This window comes from Cavia porcellus, unplaced genomic scaffold, assembly GCF_034190915.1.
Source record: "Cavia porcellus strain 051 isolate PalLab524CR breed Dunkin Hartley unplaced genomic scaffold, mCavPor4.1 scaffold_23, whole genome shotgun sequence".
NCBI lineage: Eukaryota > Metazoa > Chordata > Mammalia > Rodentia > Caviidae > Cavia > Cavia porcellus.
This window is the reverse complement of record NW_026947506.1, coordinates 28892019-28910677: the sequence shown is the minus strand read 5'-3', so window position 1 is coordinate 28910677 and position 18659 is coordinate 28892019. Positions and strand designations below refer to the sequence as shown.

The window sequence follows — 18659 nt, the reverse complement described above, 5'->3', positions numbered from 1 at the left end:
AGATCCCAGAGCCTGACGGTGGCCAGGAGGGGAGACTCGTAGGCTGCCTGGTCCGTAACTCCCTGGTGCGCAGCGGTGAGCGGGAACACCTAACTGGCGCAATTCGATCAGGCTGTGGCTGACTGGGAGAGAAGCTGGGCCTCTTATATAAGCTTGCATATATAAGGAACAGAGAAGAAGAGGCAGCATGGGAAGAGGCAGCAACAAGAAAGTCTCCTCGGCCCCCAATTCTGAGAAACAGGCAATAGCAGACACCGCACCAATACACATAAGGCACCATATAGAGAGCCTCATAGACCAATTCAGGAATGAAGTTATCAACGACCTGAAGCTAGAAGTATGCAGAATAGTTAGAGAAATGCTAAGCACCACCCAAGAAAAAACAGGTGATGGAATGGAAGAACAGAAAAAAAGGGGAGAATTGTTTGATGGAGAAAACAGAGAAAGCATAGAATACATGAAGCAAGTTCAAAGGGACTACCAAGATACTAAGAAGTCTATCGAAGACTGGCATAACAGCTTGAAAGAAACTAAGGACAGACTATCTGAACTGGAGGGCAGACTTGTAATATGGGAGAATGAAATGAAAAACTTCTTAAAAATAACAAAGAAACAAACAGCAATAATACAAAGACAAGAAGATGATAAGAGGATCCATAACTTAAGGATTAAGAACATAAAAGAAGAAGTAGGGATGCAAACAAGTGAACTACAAAAGCTACTCACAGAAATAATCCAGGAGAATTTTCCTAATTTAGCAAAAGGTAAAGATACTCAGATGTATGAGGCATACAGGACCCCAGCTACCTACAACCCAAACAGAGCAACACCCAGGCATATAATAATAAAAATTCCAGAAATTCAATACAAGAACAGAATATTAAAAGCTGTAAGAGACAAGAAACAGACCACTTACAAGGGAACACCCATCAGAATTACAGCAGATTTCTCTGCACAAACCATCAAATCACGAAGAGCGTGGGGGGAAATAATTCAAGCATTGAAAGATAATAATCTCCAGCCAAGATTGAGATATCCTGCACAACTGTCCCTGGAAATTGATGGAAAAACAAGGTGCTTCCAGGATAAAGAGGAACTGGGGGAATTTGCAACCACCAATTCAACTCTACAGAAAGTATTGCAGGATATTCTAAAAAAAGAAAAATACAAAGAACCCAGAAATAGTGGCGGGGAGGCCACAACAAATGGAGCAGAGAACAAAATGAAGAAGACAAACTGACAGCTACTGACAGAAAAAGAGCTTAACAGAAATGAGACAGAGAAGATTGGATGATAGGAACAGCTATTTTGGAGAAAATGACATCTTAATAGGTAATACTGATTTAGTATCATCTTGTTTTGAAGTTTCATCTAGCTTTTGTCCTTCTGTCTCCAATGGTCTAAATAGGCTGTATCTTATTGGATTTTATTATGTACGATAGTATAAGCAAAAACCTTTTAAAGACAAGGAGATTGTACAGAAACCATTGTTCATTTTCTGTTAGTCGATTCTAAATACTCTGTAATGCTGTCATTCTCTTGAATGGTTTTACATTGTTTTGATATACTTAATGCTACAGTATACGAAGTTGTACTCAAGGATTTCAAAGAAAGAAACAATATGGTAACTACTTTTAGGTTAGGATTATCTGGTGGTGAAACACTATTCTGCTTAAATGGTTATGTTTTGATCTGCGCTGTTTCGTTGTTATGCCCTCTTTTATCTCAATCTCCACTCCATTATTTACTTTTTTATCTTTATCCTTTTAATTAAAGGAAAAAAATAGCAGGATATATTATAGTAACCCATTTTGACTTTTCATTACCTTGATTTAAAGCCCTGTATTACTCTCACCATCTGGTTTTTAACTGATGTTCCCCTATTCTGTTTTGCTGGATAGTATCAGGTTCGAAAGTTTAGGCATCAGCTGTGAAGATAATGAGATTCATTATGACGCCCATTCTTGTTGACTTTTAGCTACTTTTGAAGACCTACAATGTCTCCAATGTTTTGGTTTTGTCGGTTTTATTCTTTACTGTTTTGTTCAATTGTATTATAACTAATGATATAGGCAATTCTATTAGAGATAGCGGGAGACATTATGGTAACCATTGTTGATCACCTGTATTATGTTTTTACATTATCTATTATGTCCACCCTTTTGACTTGACCGATTCTGTTCTGTTATGTCACATTTGGTTTTACTCTCTTCCAAAAAAGTAATAAGAACCGTGGGAGCAATGAAACCCAAAATGTGTAATAGTCATGGTACAAAAGAGAGGAAAAGAAAGTACTCTAAACTATATAACTGCATGTATATTTAAGTGTATAAGATAGAAAATGATATCACAGAGTTTTATTGGATCAATGAACAGAACTGTTTGCAGTATCATTGATGGAATGTCCACTTTACAAGCTTTAATTTTGTGACTTGAACAATTATTTCTAAGATGACAATATGTAATCCATTAACTAGTGATTTCCTACTGTTCATTTTTTTTCTGTAAATCTGTATAACTTGTACCCTTTCCCTGCTTTTTTTTTTCTTTTCTCCTTAAATAAAATTTAAAAAAAAAAAAAGACACTGGGTTGTTTGTTTGTGTTTCTGATTTTCTTTTGCTCAGCCCCAAGCCTCTCTGTCTTGAAGCTCTGTGCTGCTCTCTGAGTGTGTATTTTTTTATGCCTCTCAAAAAAATAAGTGCATACTCTAAAAGAAGGAAGAAATACAGTGATCAGGTAAATGGCCAAATAGCTGTTCATCATGGTTATTAAGCACTATGCCGTAAGAGCAATGCTTTCATATGACTTTTTCATTAACGTCAGTATCTCCACCAACTCATGCAAAATGTGTTGCACTACAACCATGACATTACTGGGTGGCAGGAACTTCTCAGGCTCCGGCTCATTATATAGTTAGTCCATCAATGACTGAGACATTGTTATACAGCATGTGGTTGTATTTCAGGGGAAACCCGGAAGGGTGATCATGTGGGAAGCCAAAGGCAGATGCCACCTTGTATGGATGAGGGAGAGAGAAGAGCCAAAGGTCACATTCAGGAAATCAGGAAATGCCAGAGAGGTAGAGAGGCTGCCACCCATCACTGCACAATGCGGGCACTGAAGCATATGGTTCAGAAGGGTCCTGGCTGGTTGTAGCCACCACGCTGGTGTCACACACCTGATGAGCCATCACAGTGGGTGACAGGGGTGTTCCTAGGAGCCATCTTGACACAGGGACTATGAGCAATGACTCAGCAGCACATAGAAGGGTCCCCAAACCTGGCCCAGTGATGCAAGCCTGTGATCCCAGCACTCTGGGGTAAGCCATGAGGATTACAAATTCAAGTCCAGCCTGGCACTTTAGTAAGATGCTATCTAATAAAAAATAAAAAGGGGTTGGAGATGTGGCTCAGTGCAAAGTTCTGGTTTAGTCTCCAGTCATGAAAAAAATGTCTCCAAATCACATAAATAAAATCAATCTACTTGTGTTGCCTGTCTCAGCTTCCCCTTAGCCAGACTCCAAGACACCCAAGATCACCCTAAGTCTCCCAAACAGGGCAAAGAAATAGAATCTGAATGGGGGGAGATAGCAGCCTTAACTAAGTGTGATTTCAAATATGTACCATTTACCACTTTTACAAAAACATTTGTCCCCATGCACACAGCACAAGGGCTTCAGGCAGAGTCCTCAGGGAGGAGTCCTGTAAGTTAACTTCCTGTCACCTACTCCAGAAAGTTCGTTCTACTGCAGGATGGACAGCAGGCAAGCACAGAGGATTTCTCTGAGTATTGCTCATAGTGATAATATTTCACTCAATGTAGACCTGCTATTAGCATGACTAGATGGTTTATTAAATTAATATAAATTTGAATTAGCAGAGAATGCACCACTTTGGGTAGCTTTTACATTCCAACTTTGGAATCACTCCCTTTTAAATCAGAGATCCCACACTCATTCATTCAACAAACATTCACTGAGGATCCTTGCGCTGTGCTAAGCTCACATAGTGAGAAAAGCACATGCAGAGCCTTTATTTAAGGGGCCACAGGTCAGGAGACACAGAGACAGGGTCTACAGTTACAGTCTGAGAGAGAAAAAGTTCAGATTCCTCCTGAGAAGGGAGAAAGGAAGCCTGAGAGCCCTGGGGATCTAACCCAAGTCAAGCTGTTGCTCCGCCACTGAGCAGCATCCCCAGTCCTCAACAATAGCTATTGAGCATCTGCTCTCTGCCTGCCTGGGGCCAAGGGCCAGGCAGATGTCGAGCAGACCTTCAGTGCTGCCCTTCCAGATGGCCAAGGCAGGTGCACCTGTCTATGGGTTGCAACCAGTCATGCCTTCTCAGAGGGCAATGCGGATGTGGAGGTGGACCAGCTAGGCTACCTGCTGCCATGGGCTTCCTGAATGAGCCAGATGCACCAAGAAGCAGAGGTAGGAAGGTTTCTTGGGGCATTATAGATCAAAGGAACCTTGGGAGCAAAGGCCCGAGGACGGGAGGGAGCACACGAGAGGGAGAATAAGACAGAAAGGCTGCAGTGTGGCCGCCTGAGAGAGGCCCAGGGAAGAGGGCAGGAGAGGCTGTGCCCCTGGGATGGGTGAATGGGCCTGAATCCCCAGGGAGAGACTTGCCCAGCTGGCATCTGAACCGCTCTAGCTGCCGTGTGAATATTGGATTACAGGGTTACTTTGGCAGGAACTGCATCCTAATTCCTTTCCTCTTTCTCGCTTTCCTTTCCGGTGACCTCAGAGATTTAAACAAATGCTTGCCAGATACACAGCAGACAGTATGCCAGCAATGAGGGCCAGCGGGACTCGAGGAAGAGCCCACAGCTTGATGCAGCTCCGTCCTCTCTCCCTTCTCAGGGCCGGTGGCTCTGGACAGGTCACTTGTCCTCTCCTGAGCCCTCCCTTCATAAAACGGGGAGAACAATGCCTGCTCCACCAAGTTGGTGAGCAATAGGAAGGGTGTGGGCCCATTACTCGGCTTTGGCAGAACTCCACGAGTACCAGCTGTGATTGGCAGCCATCGCGGTGCTGTCAAACAAGGCAGAGAGAGAATTTTAATATGCAGTGTACATGTGAGCACTACATATTTCCACAGATGCCTGTCTAATGAGCTCTTCCTAATACTGGTATTGGAAAACAGGTTTATATTACGGCTGTGATTAAAATATACATGGACATACAATAAAATTTTTTTAAAGTTTTCTCAGTAAATTTATGGGAGTTGCCTTGTATTGGCTTTTTTCCTGTATGTAGTTGTTCCCTGGAGAAACTGAACCCATTTATTTACCTGTTTGTTATCCCCTAGATGAAATGACATCAGCGTCTTGAGAATAATTTTATTTCTTCTCCTCTCCAGAGCTTCCTGGATAGCCTGGTACTAGGTGCTAGGTGCTCAATAAATACTTGCAGGATGGAAAAATAAATAAAAAATGAATGCGTGCATTTAACTTAGGAGTCTAGTAATTATATTTTACAAATCATATCAAGATATATTGTCTCTTCTACAGAATAGGAGTATCTTCAAGAGAATTTGACATGGAGTATTTGAAAGCCAGACTTTGCTGGAAGTTTTCAGGATATATGATCATCGCATATATTCTTAAATAGCTCGGTTTCTTTCAAAGAGAAACACAAGTAATTACAACAAGCTTCACTGTGGGCTCGTGTGACACTTACTCTTGTGCATAAAGCATAAAGCTTGTTCCAAGTCACGAGGCGTGATGCCATGTGCCTGAATGCTGGCACTCTGGGAGGCTGAGTAGGGAGGATCACAAGTTTGAGCACAGCCTGGGCAATTTAACCAATGAGACCCAGTCTCAAAATGAAACATACAGAAGGGCTGGGAATATCACTCAGTGTGAAGGTTCTGGGTTCAATTCCCAGTACAGGGGGAAATAAAAGTTGTGCATCTTCTGTTCACAGAAAAGGAACAAGCTAGAAGACATTAAAAGGCTGTCTCCCCACTCACACAAGGACTCAGGCTCAGCTTTTCTCTTATCTTATTCACTAGAATTAGTTGCCTTCATCAGATCTCTTTGGGCACAAAGACAGCCATACATTTTGTTTGTGAAGCCCAGCCGGGTCCAGCTCAACAGAGCTTCGATTCAAAGGGGAAATAGAATATGCACCAAGTGAGGAGACCAGGAACAAAGACTCCAGTATGACACTTTACAGGAGAGCTAAATAAGCACTCCAAATAGCATCAAGAAGGTAAAAAGCCTCGAGAATGTAGAAGAGATAAACTGGAGGGGGAAATGAAGAGGAGCTGGAAGGATCAATTTAAAATCAATGAAAGAATTTAAGATTTCATTTTAAAGGAGTTTTTTAATAGTAAGGCTTATGGTAGTATCATTTACATACAATAAAACTGCCCTTTTGGTGTAGAGTGTAATTATCACACGCAGATGGGTCATTACCATCACTACCAAGATATGAAACCCTTTAATTATTGCAAAACTCTCTTGCCCCTCTGCTCCCTCCCTCTTTGCTCCTAATCATCCTGATCTATCTTGCATCCCTCTAGGGCTGCCTGCTCTAACGAGATTCAAGGGGTTGAGGGTGCAGCTCCATAGTGGGCACTTGTATAGCATGCATGAGGCCCTGGGTTCAATTCTCAGCACCTAATAATAACAACACTAAGAATAAGAATAAATAACAGGGCCAGGAATATAGCTCAGTGGCATAAGCATCTATCTGGCACATACACACAAAAAAAGAATTGAGGAACAATTTAAAGTGAGAAAGAGACTAAGATCCCCCCCCTAATTCCTACTAAAACATCATTCAGTGAATTTACATGTATTAAGGATCTATTATTTGCTGAAGATTTTTCAGATAATACTGTTCACTTTTACAGTTTGTCCACGAAGGGTATATTGTCCCCATCTCTCAAATAAGAGGAAATAAAAAAGCTGGACGTGGTGGCGTGCACCTGTAACACCAGGGAGACTGAGGCAGGAGGATTGCTGTGAATTCAAAGCCAGCCTGGGCTACAAAGTGAATTCAAGGCCAGCCTGAATTGCAAAGTGGAACCCTGTCTCAAAAAGACCCCAAAAAAAGAAAGAAAGAAAAGTTAGAGATGAAACTTGCTGATGAGCTACAGTGCAGAGAGTTAAAATCACAACTGACAATGATGTCGCACGTGGTTTATGTCTGAGTGTTAGACTACAGCTGACCTGTTCTTTTGTCTGTATTTATTTGTGTGACGATGAGCTGACATAAACAGAAAAACTACTTTTTATGATTAAATAGATGAATACATACTCCGTACACATGGACAAAGGCTGATTCCAAAACCTGTACTCTCTACAGAGCCAAGGGGGAAGGTAGGGGAAATGGTTTAGAAGGGGATAAAAGAAAAACATCTCTTAGCACCTGGCTCCCTTCAAAGCAAGAAATCAGAGTGAGGTTAACAGCAGGATGCACATCGCTGTCCTGATCTCTCCAGCTGTAGTCACAGGGCAGCCTCTTCACCTTCAGAAAGGTCTCCGGCCCCAGTGTCCTTCCACAGGGCTGGAGGCGTGTGATACACACAGAGATGGCTCCAGACCTCAGCCACTCCTGAGTGTCTTTCTGCCTTCTCCAGAAGACCAGGCAGGAACAAACTCGTCATCCCAGAGGGAAGGCAGGTACATGTCAGCCTCTCACTGTTTTTGGAGTGGCAGCAAAGAGCACCATGGACCAAAGAGCTAAGAGAACCCAGGCCAGAACACAGGTCAGACTTGAACACAAAAGCAACTAATGAGCTGAGACAAAATGCTTTTAACTCATACATCTGACAAAGAATTATTATCTAGATTATGTAAAGTGTTCTACATATCAAAAGTCAAAAGGAAAAGAAAAACCAGCTTGGACTGCCTTGAACAGACATTTCATAAAGGCAGACACATAAATGGCCAATAAGCACTTTAAAAGATGCTCAGTGTCATTAATCATCAGGGAAATGTAAATGAAATCCACAACACAATACTGCTACCCACGTGAACAGCTAGGGAAGGGGGCAGGTCACACAAAACACAGGCCAGCCTGACCTCCCACACACTGTGGGTAGCATGTCTGCCTCAGGAAACATCTGACAGTTTCTTATGAAACTAGATCAACACTTATGCTATGGCCCTGCAAATCCACTTTTAAGTTAGCCAAGAGTTATGAAAATAGTTCCGCAGAGAGGCTCACACCAAAATGTTCCTAGCAGATTTAATTGCCGAACCAACTGATGGGTATCCACACCAGGGAATACTACTCAGAATTCTGGAGAGACAAACTCTGACACGGCTGATCATGCGGGTAAGTCTGCAAAACATCGTGCTGAGGGAAAAAAAAAGACATAGAAAAGAATATTCTGTGTGTCAGCCCGAAGTGGAGATGCACGGTTGTTAGGTTTGGCAGCCTGCGGGTCTGAGGCCAGAGGACCACAAGTTAGAGTGTAGTCTGGGCAACTTAGCAACTCAGGAAGATCATGTCTCAAAAACTAAAAGGGGCCAAGAATGTAGCTCAATCCTCAGTACCAAAAAAAAAAAAAAAAGAAAAAGAAAAAGAAAGAAAACACTGCGTGATTGCAATTATGTGAAGTGCTATAAGAAAAACTAGGAACAGCAGTTGTCTCTGAGGTTCTGGAGCTGAGGAAGGGACAGGAAAGAACTCTCTGGAATGACGCTAGTATTTTGTATCCTGATCAGGCTTTGTGTTATGTAAATGTTTCTGTTTGTCAAAAGTAACAAGGTATATATGCTTCATTGTATTTAAGTTTTATCTCACTAAAAACTAGTAATAGCCAGGGATTTAGCTCAGCGGCATAAGCGCTTGCCTGGCAAGCACGAGGTTGTGAGTTCAATCCTCGGTACTGCAAAAAAAAAAAAAAAAAAAAGAAACAGTAATAAAAAAAACTGTGTGTAACCGAATATTGGAGTTTGGTGATGATACACAGAATAAAATCTTTAGAGGAAAAGTGTATAGACTTTTGACATATAACAAAAAAGAAAAGAGAAAAAGATGGATTGATGAATGAATAGGGGGATGACTACACAGATTTGTGGTAAAGTATGTAAAGCAAAAGTTAATTTTAGAAGCTAGAGGGTAGGTATATGAGTGTTAGCTAAAAAATTTTTCATGGTGTCTGGATATTTGAAAATTGTTATAATGCAATGCTGGAAAAATAGGTTGTAATTTAGGAGAAAAAATAGAGGTCAGACAAAAAGAATGAAGCTAATGTTAGAGTACAGTATTATAAGGAATCACAGATCTGTTTTTGAGTTTCTTAAGAGTCAAAGCAAAAAGGGGCTGGGAATATGGACAAATAGAGGGAAAGAAGTAGGGAGAAAGAAATGAAAGGGGAGAGAGAGAGAGACTGAGAGAGAGAGAGAGAGAGAGAGAGGGAGAGAGAGAGAATCTCAGTTATAAGTTTAGTAATGCCTGTGTGATTAAAAATAAATCTAGAAAAGCATCCTCTTTTGGAGGTGGGCAGTCTCTCACAATGTTGCTTAGGCTGGCCTATAACTCCTGGGCTCAAGTAGCCTCCTGTCTCAGCCTTCTGAGGAGCTGGGACCAGATTCAGCGTGTGTTTTGGAAAGCACTACTTCTGGAGGGAGGTTGTCTTAAGACACAGGCACGGCACAGAGCCTTTCCTTATTAAATAAGCAGGGTGCTCATTTTTCTCCCACACATCATAGACCACAGCTAATGCTTTGGGTCTGATGTGGCCACTCAGTTCAAGTGAGCAACTAGGAACAGTAGGTGATTGGGAAGCCAAAGTTCTACAACACAGACAATGGCTGCAATGCTTTAGCCAGGGAAAAAAACTTACATCAAAGATAGAAAGAAGCTTGAAAACCTCTTAGAAATAGATTCTAGAGTTTAGCTCATTCATCTACTTAGAGATACCCTGCTAAATTCAGTCTTCTCTGAATATGTACCATATGCTTGGTACCAAAGGGAATGATAATAATAGCTTTCTTATACCATCTTTCAACAATTCTAAGATGCATGTTTTTTGCACATTTTGACATTTCCAAAACTGGGATAGGTATTATAATTCATGGCGTGTTATAACTGGTTAAAAATTTTTTTCTTAATGGTACATTAAAAGATGGGATCTTAATGAGGTGTGTGTGTGTGTGTGTGCGCGGGTGTGCACGCACACGTGTGTGTTTGAGACAGGGCCCTACTATACTGCAGTCCAGGCTGGACTTGAGCTCTTTATGTACCCCAACCTAGCCTTGAACTCGCACCCATCTGCTTCAGCCTCCCCAGTGCTGGCATTAAATCTTGAGTCGCCATGTTGGCAGGCATCTTGGATATATTAAAAGACAATTTCTAGTACTTTGCAGTTCAAAGTCTATGCATCTTATTTGAGCCTTACAATATCGTATTTTGGTGATATGGGTAATTATTCGTGTTCCAAATATAAAAATTGGAATTCAGGGAGGATAAGTGATATCACTCCAAAATCCTCACTAGAATGTGATGAGGCTATAACTCTAATATAAATATACTGCTTTTCTCCCAATATCACACAAAACATGTATAGAAAAGACCAGGGGTGGTGGTGCATACCTGCAATCCCAGCACTCGGGAAGCACTCGGATTTCCTGAGTTCAAGGCCAGCCTGGGCTACAAAGTGAGTTCAAGGCCAGCCTGAACTGCATAGCAAGACTCTGTCTTGGAAAGACAAAACAAAATTTGTAGAATGAAAACTGCACGGAAACAGAGCTTTGTTTTGGTGCCTTGCTGAGGCACCAAAGTACAAAGAATTGCACGGCATATAGGAGCTACTTAATGGGTGAAGCTTGAATGGGTGGGCATATTATATAAGTGGAGGAGAGGTCAGAAGGGAAAGAACCCTGTGGGTTGTAATGGGTTGGGAAGTTTAGACAAGATGACTCTCTTGTCCTTTTCTCTACTGTGACAAATTCTCGTAGAGGACTCAAACATTCATGGTGTCTTCCATGGCTTCCAGGTTAAGCCAAACAATTTAGTACAAAGCATTCAGGGACTTGTATTGAAGGACCTGGGTTATTTCCCTAGCATAAAACTCTGGGAGAAAAAGTAACTTTCCTGAGCCATTGGGAACAGCAGAACCCATTAGGCTGTGTCCTTATGGAGGAAGTGACACCAGCTTCCTGGCACACAGGAAGGCCTCAGTGGCACAGTCGCCTTGCTCTCCCTCCAACACTTGAGCTTGGTAAACACTTCTTTTTCACACTTTCCTCCCAAGAGATTGCAACCTTAAAAGAAGTGAAAAAGGCTCTGTTTGGTTTATATACACCTCTCGGGACCTCAGGAGAATACTTGACACATTTTAAGGGCCCTGAAACATTTTCAAGATTCATTCATTCACTGATTAAATCCACACATATTTACCGTGTGCTGCCACAAGCCAGGACTTTCTGATCACTGAAGGTATGGAAATAAATAATAGTAACAAAGATCTCTGCCCTTGGATTGGGAAGGTAACCCCATGGCCCATACCTGCTTAATATGTACAATCTCGAGTTCCATCCCCAGCACTGCAAAAGAAAAAAAAGAACCTCTGCCTTTAGGGAAAAAAATGAACAAGACGTGCATGAATATATAATGCATGACATTAAGTGCTAAATAAAATAGGGAAGTGTGAGGGGCAGCCAGGGGTGACTTGTTGCAAAAGTAATTTGGATTAAAAGCCTCGCTCCTGTGGTAATGTTTGAGAAGAGACTCCAAGGAAACGAAGAGAAAACCATACAGACAACCAAGTTAAATATGAAGAGCAATTTCAGTATTTGTGGGAAATAGGAATGCAAAAAAAAGTAAGCAGAACATTCTGGAAGGTGGGAACATGTCACCAAAATCCTGATGGAGTTTGGAAGGCTGGCAAGGGCAGTGTTATGTGGAAGAGGAAGCCGGAGGGTCAGGTCTTAGGTGGTCTGGGGGAGAAGCTGCCTTTCTCCTTGTGATAGTGGGAAAACACTGCAGGCTTGGGAGGAGGTGGGTGTGACAGGAAGCTTCCTCCAGGAGAATAAGAGAATGTTGGCCCAGTCGGGGAGCATGAAATGGAAAAGACGGCAGTTCCATGTGAGAAATCTTGAGTTTGATATCATGGTCGGTGAACAAACAGAACTTGCCTGGAAAAACAGTTAAGAGAGAACAGGGCTTATGACTTGAGGGTGTAGCTCATCTAAATCCAGACGGTTATATAATCATCTTTCTAGAGCTGCAGACTCTGCGAGCAACAAACAGACCTTGTTAGAATTTCACTTCTGGCCTAAGAACTGGTACAGCATTCCTCTTTGGAATTTTCCAAGCTTACGCCAAGACTAGACAACCACAGTCAGCAGTAATGAGAATGATATGCAGGACCGGGAGGCAGGGAGATAGGCGGTAAAGTCAGGCCTTGTAGCAAAAGGTCCCTGAAAAGTGAGGTACAATGTGCCTGTGGGGGCTCCAACCAAGGAAAAATCTGCAAGGGCCTGCGTCCTGCCAGATGCTTCTACCTTATGGGAGAGTTTTGCTCAGAACTGCACTACATGAAATGATTTAGACATCCTTCAGCAAGCAGCATGCCAATAATTCATCCTGTCCAAAAAACATACAGCCCCTCACATTCGACTTTTCAATCTAGCACTGATTGGAAAGATCAGGCAAGGAACAAAATTCTCCCTTTGACATTTGGAATGAGTTCTCATTTACCCTCCAGCAAGTTGAAAGGAGGGGTGGGGACTGTGAGTGGCGCAGAACCAATGACAGGGGTTTGTAAAACATGGGGAGAGATGATGGGGAAAGACAGGAAGCAGTCGCATCTTTATATAAGATGCACAAGCCCGACTAAAGTGCTTGTGGCTGTGTGACAGTGGAAATCTACCGCTGAGAAAAGAGAAAAAGAAATGTCATGGAATGAACTTAGTTCTCACTGACAGAAGCAAAATCTGCTGTTTTACCTAGAATTCCAGCCAGGTGCATTATGTGCTTACAGCTAGCTATTGGCTGCAGGAGAGGAAAGAAAATAAAGAAAAAAATAAATAAATAGAGCTTTAAATGTAGATCAGTGGTAGACGGCTCTTAAGTTCAGTCCTCTTGATTGGAGAGACAGAAATCATATAGGAAATAGAGGGAGAGGAAGAAGGAGAAGAAAGAGAGGAAGAAAGATGGGGGAGGGAGAGACAGAAGACAGACACACACACACACACAGAAAGAAAGAAAGAGGAGACAGAGACAGAGGAGACAGATGAAAGACTTCTACTTGAAAAACATTATCTTAGCCCACAGATCTTCAAACATTTTGCTTACATAACTCCCAAAAGAATTTTTAAAGCCATGTAACTCCTTGCATATTTTAAGCTGACATCTAAAATTTTTCATCATAAGATAAAATAAGATGATGACACACTATAATTGGGATAAATATTTCATGGTACTTCTTGGTTAAAAACAGGTTTTAACTTCCTAGGGAATAAAACATCCCAGACTTGAAAAAAAATGTTACCATTTTATGAGTCAGTTTTATTCGGTGTTTCTCCAAACTGTCTGTCCTCCAAGACCCTGTACTACACTTTAAGAGAAAGCATGGCTAACTTACAGCTAACTTACAGTTCAGCTGTGCTGAGCCCAGAGTTTCCCCCAAAAGCAACTGTCTACCTGCAATGCTCAGTTTCATCCTTCACAGAAATAAATGTTCCATAGACAAATGAGGGAAGCCCACAGGTGCCAGGCGATCAATGTATAGTAAGTAAAAATGTCTTCCCCAAACTAAAATGTCTTCCGTTTTTTTACGTTTATATGCATCTATAAAAAAAATAGAAGCCCTTTCCTAAAATAACACAGTCACACCTAACAAAAATATTCAGTCCATATGAAATCTCTCCTGTCCCCCAAATGCCCTTTTTGACTGGTTTTCCTAAGCCAAGATCCAATCCTGAGCTATCGACTGCATTTGGTTTTTATGTCCTACGTCCTTTTTAATCTAGAACATACGTTCCTACTGGAGGTGATATTGTCCCTAAAGGAGCAAAAAGTGATTTGTTGTCCATGAAAAAAATCCTACTCTTTCTGTGTACAAAGCACACATATATGTACAATATGTAGATATCTACATGGGGGGCAGTATTTTCATAGTGAGATGATAAACTAGGGGAAATATGAAAAAGACTTGCTTGGCAGAGTGTGGGAAATGATGGGGAGGCTGCAGGTTTGGCTGGGGTTTCAGGAGGGCCAGAGGTGAATGACAGTGGCATGGGCTGCAACAGTACAGTATGTGTCCTGCCCCAGGCCTCCAAGTGGGAAAAGGCTGTAGGTGCTATTCCTCCGCTTTACACCAGCTTCCTGAATCTCCCACAGCCCAGAGCTATGCAGAGAATTCTTGATATTCTATCTATAGCTTTGCTGAACTGGCACCCAAACCAACCCAGAAAGGGCCTTCATATGCAGCTTAAGGCCCACCGATTGTCGGGATAGCAGAGGGCCAGGGAGCCTCTCTGAAAGTTGTGCTTGGGAGTTCTGGGTTAGATTTATAGCCTTGTTGCATATTCTTAAGAGTGAACATGTTAACACTAAACCTCAGCAGCTAAGAGGGGATATTACTGCTTTCCCTCAGGACTTAGGCAGCAGAAGCAGGAGGGGCGTAGGGGGGGACTTCAGTCTTATAGGCATAGGTGGAGAGAAAGATATTGGCTGTTAACCTCTCTACAATTTGGTTTATTCATCCCTAAAAGAAATGGATAACACCCACTTTGCAGGATTCTATATTACAGGACAAAAGCAAACACAAAGTCCAAGTACATAGTGCCAGACAATAGGAAGGAAGTACTTAATAAGCGATAGCCATTAGTTCAAAGATATCTTCCCAGTTAATACAATCATGGTGATATCTTGGGTCCACTGAATTTTTGGAAGCTCACACAAGTCTGGTTGGTTATGCTAGAAGTTAGAATTCACAGAACCATCAGTACACAGCCCCTACAATCAAGAGTTTTCCGTGTCCTTGGATTGCAATAACAGGCGTGTAAAACCTGATAGTCCCAATTAGTCCACTTCCAATTGACAAATGCCATCATTAGCTGCAGGCAGGAGGCAGAAGTAGATAGGAAATCAGTCTGACGCTGTTATTGCTATTCAGTATTTCCCAAAGGCAGATGCCTCCTTTATGGTTCTTCATGCCTCAGAGAGCTGGAATTGACTGGGGAATTATGGAGGCAAATAGAGTTGTGGAGCATAGGAAAAGGTCACTCTGGTCCTGTCATAATTTGAGTCTCTCCCCTATTCCATTCTCTTGCTCCAGATTAAATTTTATGGGCCACAAATGCACTTCAGGGTCAGAAACCAGTCGGCCCTGAATTTGTCAAGATGTTGTGGTTGCAAGAAACAGAAACTTGGGCTACCTACTGGTGTAGAGCCCACTAAAGTCACAAGGACAAGGGATGGATCACTCTTCAATGGAGTAAGTCCTTCAGTGCACCAGAAGGAGGTAGGGAGGGGAGCTGAGCAGATGCAACTGGCAGGTGCCTCTTACTGATCCTTTTTGTCCCAAGGTTTCCAACAAGAGTCTCAGAAAACAGAGAGTACATTTACCATCTCGAAGGAAAAACTTCTTGCTGACAGAAAGCAGAGAAAGGGCACAGAAGAAAAGCACTGAGTGAAGAGTTTGTCATCAGAATTCCACAGATGAATGTATCATGTCTCCGTGCCTCCAGGAATTTAATCTCTAGGAGTCTGACTGTCACAACCTCAAACCCTTAGGGGGTGAGTTCACCAAGCTCACTGGGCTTGTGTAAAAACTATATGAAAAATGCATATAAGAGGCATAGTACAAAGCGTGATGCACGGAAAGTTATTTGATAAATAAAAACAGTCTGTGTATTCATAGAACAGCCACGTCCCACTACACACTGAGGTCTGTTTCTTGCAAATACCTATCACTCCCTGCTTAGGGTCTTTTTCTGGCATAGGGAGAGCCATGTGGAAGGTTAATGTTCCGTGGATCTTAACTCTCAGGAGTCAGGAAATAGTCCAGCTTCCTCATCCACAGTGGGTGCCTCAGAGACTTCTGGAGGCTCTTGCACAGTACCCAGACTGACCTTACCCCAACTGACACCTCCACTCCAGAATGTGCCCCTTTCTCTTCCTGTCTTACCATCCTTCCTGCAGTTACCTCCTGAGTAAACTACTTACTCTTGAATCCTCCGCTCAGATTGGGCCTCTGAGAACCCAAACCAGGACAATGGATTCGTAAAGAAAATTTGAGAGAGGCTCGGCAGCAGAACGTCCACTATCACCATTCTATGACTGGTGGATTTAAGCTGTTTTCCTCTTTGTTATCTGAGCTCAAAACATTTTCACCATGGAAGTATAAGGGGGTGATTAAGATATATGTTGAGGGTTTAAATTAAAATGTTACAGTAAAAGACTTACTGTCAAGAATGATGGGGTAATGTTTTCAAAGTAAGGAAGAGTATTGAAAGTATTTTACTATATTAAATTTTAATTTAAATATTAATTTTATACATATATATATTTGGTAGGTTCTTGTTTTGATTTTTGGGATGGGGTCTCACTATGTAGTTCAGGCTGGCCTTGAACTCTCTATGTAGTCCAGGTTGGCCTTGAACTCATGGCAATCCTCCTGTCTCAGCCTCCCTAGTGCTGGGATTACAGGCATGAGCTACCATGTCAGGCTTCACTGTATGTTTTGATCACCTTTCATTGATCAAATGTTTACAGCCATCTCTGTCTAATGAATGCATTATGGTATGGCCTCATCTACTGTATTCACTGGATCTGGAAACATGTGACTTCTGACTTTTCTCCAAAGTCAAAATGACCATGAAAAGTCAATGTTTTGGATCGATGAGGAACACACGGAAGAAGACTTATAGAACTGCTTCGGAAAGTGGCAAGAAGGACGGAATTGTTTTTGAAGCGAGGAGGAGGATTTTGAGCGAGATTCATAGCAATGTGTTTTTTACTAACCCTAATCAAACTCTATGTGCCCAGTAAGCAAAACTCACTTTTGCACCCACAAAGCCCATCCCTACCATGACTTACACCTATCCTAGCCCTTTCTGTTCCTCTGCCTTTCTTCCAGGCTCCCCAGACCCACTCTGTCCATGATGCCACTTGGTGTCTATGGTGGATTAACTAATAGTCAGTTTGTAACACCCAGCTGAAATAAATCAGTGCGGTTCTGAGGGGAGAAGGCCCCCCTGATGACTGTTGCCAACAGCAGAAAGGCAGAACTGGCGGGGAAGATGCTGGTGTTGTTGATTTTCTGGAGACACTTATCAAGATGGCTTTCCTGATATGCACTCAGCTATTCTCACTGTCAGAGGAGCTCGGGTCCTCGCTGTCATTGAGGATGGCTGCGGTTCTCTTTGGAGGAGCCCTCTTATCTTGAGTGTCACTTCCTGGCTCCAGTGCAGATCCCTCAGCCTACTGGCACAGATCCTTCATCCTCTTAGCAGACATCCTAGCTTCCACCACTGACCTTCGGGCCTTCCCAGTTCAGATTCTTGATCAGACTTGCAGGAGACATTGTTGGGGGCTTTAGACCTCCAACTGGACTCGTGCAGAACATTGCCAGGCCCTCAGCTGGATTCTTTGGATCTCTCGTGTGTGGACAATCTCCTGTACTCTTCTGAATTTGACTTTTATTATAAAATAACACTATACATTATGTGTCCTGTATTAAATCTATTCCCTTGTTAACCCTGACTCTGTGTCCCTTGCACCCCATCGGCATTACGAGTTCCTCCCATTCCCTCTGTTGATTTAAAGAGATTGAACAAAACACCTCTTTGCCATAAGGGTCTCTCAAATTTCTGTATTATTTAAAATAACAGTAGAACCACTTCCACCGAAAAATAGTGTTACCAGTTCAGGGTAAATTACTCCCTCCTTGAAAATTATTTAAGATATTATCTGAGCAGCATCTGCTATTTCAGTGTTTCACAAAGGATCTTTTTATAGGACAGCAGCCATTGGGGAAGAAAGAGAAACAGAAGCTGGCTGGGATGCAGTCATTCCACCATCCATAAACGATCTTTTCATGAGGACACAGCCGATAAGGAGGGAAGGAAAGACAAAAAGCATTCTTGACTTAGGAATGGAATAGCTGCTCCCCCTCAGCATCTGATTCAGAGACTCAGAGTGGCTCTCTCAGGGCTGTGCCTCTTGTGAATTATGAGTTCCCCGTCCCACTCCCAGGCTTCATACTAAAGACAAGACACAGCTGCCAGGGCCTCCAGAGATTTCCCAGTAGTGTACTATGGTGAAATAAAACACCATAGTATGCCGGAAAACTAGCCAGTCCTTTCTACACGTGGGCTGTGCTATCTCATGACCAGGATGAAGGATCCCAGGCCCTGGACACTTACTGCATGTCTTGAGGTTTGTTGCATGATCTACAAGTGCTCAGCTTGTATGTGTGTTCCCAGCATGATGTGGGTGATTATCTTCTGTGGCCCTGTTGCCCTTGAAGTCCCAAATGTCCTGGAATATCATCAGGCTAAGGATCCTCCCTGTTGATATCTTTGATATCCTTATTACCAAACGACTACATTATACAAATGGGCTGAGGCTTATGTATAATGATTGGTTGAACAGCTTCTGATGTTGCAATCTCAGCTTGATGTGACCTAGAAAAACAGGAACCAGCTAAAACAGGTCTGTAACCCCTTATGGAGAACTGGCGTA

At 42.3% G+C, this 18659-nt stretch overlaps 2 long non-coding RNA genes across 3 annotated transcripts; both read left to right on the top strand.

Moving 5' to 3' along the window:
• Positions 1-4206: 4206 nt before the first annotated feature.
• LOC134472356 (uncharacterized) lies at positions 4207-5206 on the top strand. Its single transcript, XR_010042165.1, has 2 exons — positions 4207-4430; positions 4747-5206. It is a non-coding gene; the product is annotated as an uncharacterized LOC134472356 (long non-coding RNA).
• Positions 5207-8043: 2837 nt separating this feature from the next.
• On the top strand, positions 8044-17770 carry LOC134472468 (uncharacterized). 2 transcript variants are annotated; one of them, XR_010042287.1, is made up of 3 exons: positions 8044-8291; positions 15250-15408; positions 15500-17770. It is a non-coding gene; the product is annotated as an uncharacterized LOC134472468 (long non-coding RNA). The 2 variants fall into 2 exon arrangements; XR_010042286.1 differs by lacking the exon at positions 15250-15408.
• The last annotated feature ends 889 nt before the right edge of the window (positions 17771-18659 follow it).